This window comes from Nicotiana tomentosiformis, chromosome 6 (assembly GCF_000390325.3).
Source record: "Nicotiana tomentosiformis chromosome 6, ASM39032v3, whole genome shotgun sequence".
Taxonomy (NCBI): domain Eukaryota; kingdom Viridiplantae; phylum Streptophyta; class Magnoliopsida; order Solanales; family Solanaceae; genus Nicotiana; species Nicotiana tomentosiformis.
Genome location: NC_090817.1, coordinates 26,823,027 through 26,829,288, shown reverse-complemented (window position 1 = coordinate 26,829,288; position 6,262 = coordinate 26,823,027).

The window sequence follows — 6,262 nt, the reverse complement described above, 5'->3', positions numbered from 1 at the left end:
GTTTGACTTTGGTCAACATTTTGAGAAAAATGACCCCGGAATAGAATTTTGATGATTCCAACAGCTTCGTATGCTGATTTTGGATTTAGGAGCGTGTTCAAAATTTTATTTGGAAGTCCGTAGTTAAATTAGGCTTGAAATGGCTAAAATAAGTATTTATATTTGAAAGTTTGACCAGGGAGTTGACTTTTTGATATCGGGGTCGGAATCCAGTTCTGGAAATTTTCATAGCTCAGTTATGTCACTTATGACTGGCGTGCAAAATTTGAGATCAATCGGACTTGATTTGATAGGTTCCGGTGTCATTTGTAGAAATTGAATGATTCAAAGTTCATTAGGCTTGAATTTATGTGTGATTCGTGTTTTTAATGTTGTTGGATGTGATTTAAGGACTCGACTAAGTTCGTATGATGTATTAGGACTTGTTGGTATATTTGGTTGAGGTCCCGAGGGGCTCGGGTGAGTTTCGGATGCTTAACGGATCATTTTTGGACTTGGCTTGATAGCTGAAGTTCTGGTTTCTGCAGGTTCTGGTTTTCCTTCTACGCGATCGCGTGAGAAGGTATGCGATCGCGTAGGGTTAATTGGGCAGCTGAAATTTTGTGCTATGCGATCGCGTGGGCGAGTCCGCGATCGTGTAGGTTGGGCCAGTCTGTGCATCGCGATCGCATGGCCTTGTTTGCGATCGTGTAAGGTTAATTGAGGGCTGCTGAGCTTTGTGCTTCGCGATCGCATGAAGCGGGATGCGATCGTGTAGCTTTGATATTTTGTGACTCGCGAATGCGTGAAGAAGGTCGCGTTCGCGTAGAGTAACAGAGCAGGAGTAGAGGTCACGCGTTTACTCTATGCGATCGCATGAAGAGGGTTACGATCGCGTAGGGCTGAGAACTCTGTGCTTTGCGATCGTGTGGGGATATCCGCGATCGCGTATAGTTAAATCTGGGCAGTGGAAATTTGTGCTTCGCAATCTGGGCAGAGAGTTTAAGTTCTAAAAATGGGACTTCGTCCCATTTTCCATTTTTAACGATTTGGAGCTCGGATTGAGGCGAGTTTTGGAATATTTTCAGAGAAAACATTGGGGTAAGTGTTCTTAACTCAATTTTGGTTAGACTATCCAAATTCATCACTGTTTTTATCAGTTAATTAGTGATTTAAGTTGGAAAATTTTGAAAACCCTCTTGGATAGATTTGAGGATTTGAGGGTCGAATTGTTATTGGAATTTAGTTATTTTGGTATGGTTAGACTCGTGGTTGAACATGCGTTCATATTTCGTAACTTTCGTCGGATTCCGAGATATGGGCCCCACGGGCAATTTTTGAGTTAATTTCGGATTTTATTGAAAAATATAATATTTTCTTATGGAATTGATTCCTATAATTTTTGTTGACTGTATCGAATTAATTATGACTAGATACGAGTCGATCATAGTCGGAAAATCGAGGAAAAGACATACTACGTGGTTAAATTGGAGCAAGTCGAGGTAAGTGACTTGTCTAACCTTGTGTGGGGAAATTTTCCCTAGGATTATTATTAAAGTGATAAATTAAAATGTATTGAAAGTCGTGTACACGAGGTGACGAGTGTGTACACGGGCTAAATATGAAAGATTATGTCTTTATATTGTGTAGATCGTTGTTGCATATTAATTAAATAATTTTACCTTGTTATATTCTTCATCATTGATTTAAATATTTATATTTTAAATTTGCTTGACTTTTTCCTGCTAATTATTTTACCTATTTAGTTGAAACTTGGTTTCTTTTATTCTGTGCATTATTGAAGGTTGATTTTCTTTAAATTAAATATTATTAATATGAATTATTTGATATTTTAAATTTGGTATTGAAGCAACGTACTAAAAATTTTGAAATACTATTTTGTTGAGTTATTTATTCCCGAATATTTTGTGAGATTTCGTACTCATTGTGATGGAGCCGTGAGCTCTTTATTGTGGAGAAATATTATTATTGAATTAATTTGGCATGAGCCGTGAGCTTTTTATTATGAAAAAATATTATTGTTGATTTATTTTGGCAAATTGAATATATTTGGGCACTTGAGGTGCAAATTGTGATATATTGTGATATTGATACGCATGCGGTGGTATAAGGTCTGGGTATTAAAACGCATGCAGTGAGATAAGGGTGGCTTGATACGCGTGGCTAGTAGGGGAAACTACTAGAAATCATGCAGTGTGATAAGGATGGCTAAAACACGGGATGTTATTTCGGAAAAAATATTTTCTTTAAAATAAATTGTGAAGGATCCCGCGGTGATATAAGGAAATGAGATATTTTAAATTTATTTATGATTTGGTACTACGAGGCGGTACCTCGGGAGTGCCCTTGTTGATATTGATTTATGGCCGCAGTTGCCTTTGATTTTTTGTTGTGATTTTCTTGAAGTTTAAAAAAAAATTGTTTTGTTTCCACGAGGTATTAATTGCCATTATTTGATGTAATTAAATAGTGACATACTAGTTTATTCATTTTCATTGTCATTTTATCTTATTATATTATTAAAAAGTTTACCATGCCATTATTTATTTTTCAGTAGGGCCTGACCTGACCTCCTCACTACTCTACCGAGGTTAGGCTTGGCACTTACTGGGTACCACTATGGTGTACTCATACTACGCTTCTGCACATCTTTTTGTGCAGATCCAGGTACATCTTATCAAACCATGCATCAGTAAACTAGCTATACGAGGAGACTTCGAGGTATATCTACCAGCGTCCGCAAACTCCGGAGTCCCCTTCTATCTTACTATGTTGTCTTCCTTATTTTTATTTAGACCTTGATATATAGAGACATTGAAGATAAATTCTTAGAAGCTTGTGACTTATTTCTACCGAGTTTTGGGAGTTGTAATTAAGTGAATTGCAAATTTATTTATTTCGTATTTCCATTATTATTCCGCATTGATAGGCTTACCTAGTCTTAGAGACTAGGTGCCATCACGACATCCTACGGGGGGAATTTGGGGTCGTGACATATGTTTTGCTGCGACCTTCCAGTTGTCCATTGGAACCTTTTGGCGATCGTCCTCAGCTATTAGCTGGGGCGATAATCTGATGCAGATATAGAAATATAGTGAGAGTAGTGTCATCATAAAATAATGGAATTAAGAATTGTAACTAACACTCCCCTGATTGTTCGGTTGATGTTTCACAATGTCCGAGGTGGGATGCTATTTCCCATGCAGTGTCCAGGATGATACACCTTTCGATCGTCCACAGGAACCATTTGACGATCAACCCCGGTTGACAACCGGGATCGATCTTATGATCTGAATATAGAAAAGTGGTGAGAGCAGCGAAGTCATGAAAAATTATGAAGTTCATTGTAAAATTACTACTCCTCTGATTATCTAACTGATGTTCCACCAAGTCCGAGACCAGATGTTATCTCCCGTGAAGTGCCCGGGACGATGTGTCTGCAAAACTCAGAGGAGAAATGTTAGAGTCCCTCTCAGGTGAAGTTATAGCATCAAGAGGATGCAAATTTGGCCGTGCAACTAGTGCTGAATTCGGTTGTGATCAGGAATGCAATATCAACATTCCATGATAGTTCTGGAGATGATGTTATCCTTCTTGCGTCCAAAGAAACATTTTTAGTGCGAGGGGGGAATTAAGTCATGTTGACTTGAGGCTTCACTTGTCCTTCCTTGTTTATCTGAGTCGTGTGAGCCTGATAATTCTCGAAGGCTGACTAAATATGCGTACTTAGTATGAGCAGCTAAGTACATATACTGTCTAGGGCATGGCAAAATTACTTTCAATTATGATAATTTAAACTTTACTTATGCTTATATCTATCTTCCACACTGTTCTTTAAGGTCTTGTTCTTACAACGCTTCTTAAATATGTATGAGGTATTTATTTTCTCTATAAGTATGAGGTAACCGATTAATATCCGATTCAGACGTTGGCTAGCCTGAAAGAAATAGGTCGTTGTTGCCGAGGTAGGCGTTTAGACCTTGCTAGGTGATCCTGTCGCTAAGATGACTTTAGAGAAAACAGATGTAAACCCAAGAAGACTCTTCTAAGAAGCTAATAGATCTAAGATGTTTAGGTACAGTATCTGTTAGATATTTGCATACTTATTGTTTACTTATACGTATTGAATAGTTATTTTAGCCCTATAAGCCCCTAGACCGTATTTTCATATCATGAATTCAAACCAGCATGTTTTGAATAGTGTTAATTTATCTTCTGCAGCAACTAAGATTGCTAAACTAGAAACTGATTTGCAAAATTGGAACATCCCCAATGAACCTTTTAAAAAGATTTATGAATTAGAAAATTTCAGTTTCATTAAAAAGCATAACATTAAGACCTGTGAGTCCACTATTGCTATTAATAATTCATTAGAAATTATTAAATTGCTTTCTGAACAAGATTTGAATAGATATAGAAGTCAATTCAATTACTTGCATATTGGTCTTGTCCAGATTGCTGTCAAACCTCTCTTTAGAAAAGGTTTAGACGTACCCATCTGCGTCCTTCTAAGAGATGCTCGTCTCTTGAACTTCGACGACTCTCTCTTAGGGGTCCTTCAAAGTAACCTAGCCAATGGCCCGGTATACTTTAATTTCTATCCCAACTTCTCGGTAGATATCAATGACCCTAATGTCATGGATACTTTGACCCTAAACGTCAAAACCAAGAACATGAATAGCAAAGATAATACTCGTGAAGTAGCTATCATTCATAGAGTCTATTACAGACTAATGGACACAACTCTTGCACCTAGAGCTCGAGTTGAAAGTGTCAAAGGAGTCACTATGCTTATGGAAGCAAATACTGATCATAGTACAGTATTTGTACCTAGACTCCTTAACTGGAATGATATACTCACAAGTGATGAATGGCACTTCGAGGCCATAACTCAACCTTCTACTTCGAATCTTGAAAGATCTCAAATTGAACAAGTGATTCAATTTCCTGATGGATCTATAGATCTAAAATTCTTAGGTTCAAGTTCTAATCTTTCAAGCAGAACTAGTTCCTTTAGAAGAAGGTCTACTGTTCCTTCCGTACCTTCTTCTTCTAAACCCCCGGAGGAAAGCGTAACTGAAAATGCAACTTCCGTTCCAATTACTGGTAACGACAAAGGGAAAGTTACGAGAGTAGATTTCTCCCATACATTCCCAAAATCATCCCGCTAGTCCAACCCCTAGCGATATGTATCCTCCTCAGGAAGATGTTCCTGAATTCCTTAAGATGATTAAGTCTGATGACCCTTACACTCCAGATCCAGAAATCATCAATCGTCTCTGGACCCATCCTGATAATATACCAAAGAGAAAATGGTATGTTGCCACTTATTCTCTTAAGCAAAGAGAAAACTTCAGAGATTTTTGGATGTCGGACATGAAAAGAATGAGATGTGAAATTGATTTCTTCAGATGGTTCGAAATATCCGGCAAATTTGAAAGCCAAAAGGATTGTTTACAGGTCCTTATCAATAAATGGTATACTGCTAACAACAAAGTTGTTGAGTCTGTTACTCCTCCTCTAGAAGGAATAAAAATCCCAGTATCCAATACTGTAGTCTCTGCCTCTCCTTTCAAAACCAGAAGCGAGAAACCTAATAGTATGGCTGTTTGTTCAGATATCGATCGAGTCATTGAACAAAATAATTATACCAATCAACTCCTTCATATTGTCTCTAAATAAATAGAAGACTCCAAAGAAAAATCTCTATTCAGTGGAAAGCCTACCCTTTCATAGCCCAGCACTAGTCGGAGTATTGAACCTAACCCAGGTTTCAAAATCACTGAGTTCTCCAAAGACAAGTACCCAAAACTCAATGATACTTTTGATGTTTCAGGAGACATTCTTGAGAAAATCAACAATCAACTGGCTAGTTTCAGTATTTCCAAAGAAGTTCCTAAAGAAGGGAATATTCTCACTATCCAAGAAAAGGAAGCTCTTCTTCAAAAACTCTCAGAAGAATGCCATCATAACTTCAAAAATTATCACAAGCGTCCTTCATTTCCTGACATTCAGTACGAGGAAAATCATTTTCTTGCCTCTACATCTCACGAAGGAAGAAGCATAATCGAATGGAATATAGATGCTTTAGCAGAGCATCAAATATACCATAAACTCCATGAAATGAGTGTTTGCATCACGGCTTACAAGATAAGAGGTTCCTCTGATAAAAAGGCAGCCTCTATGATTGTAGCTGGATTCACTGGTATGTTAAAATATTGGTGGGATAATTATTTCACCGAAGATGTTAGACAAGCCATTT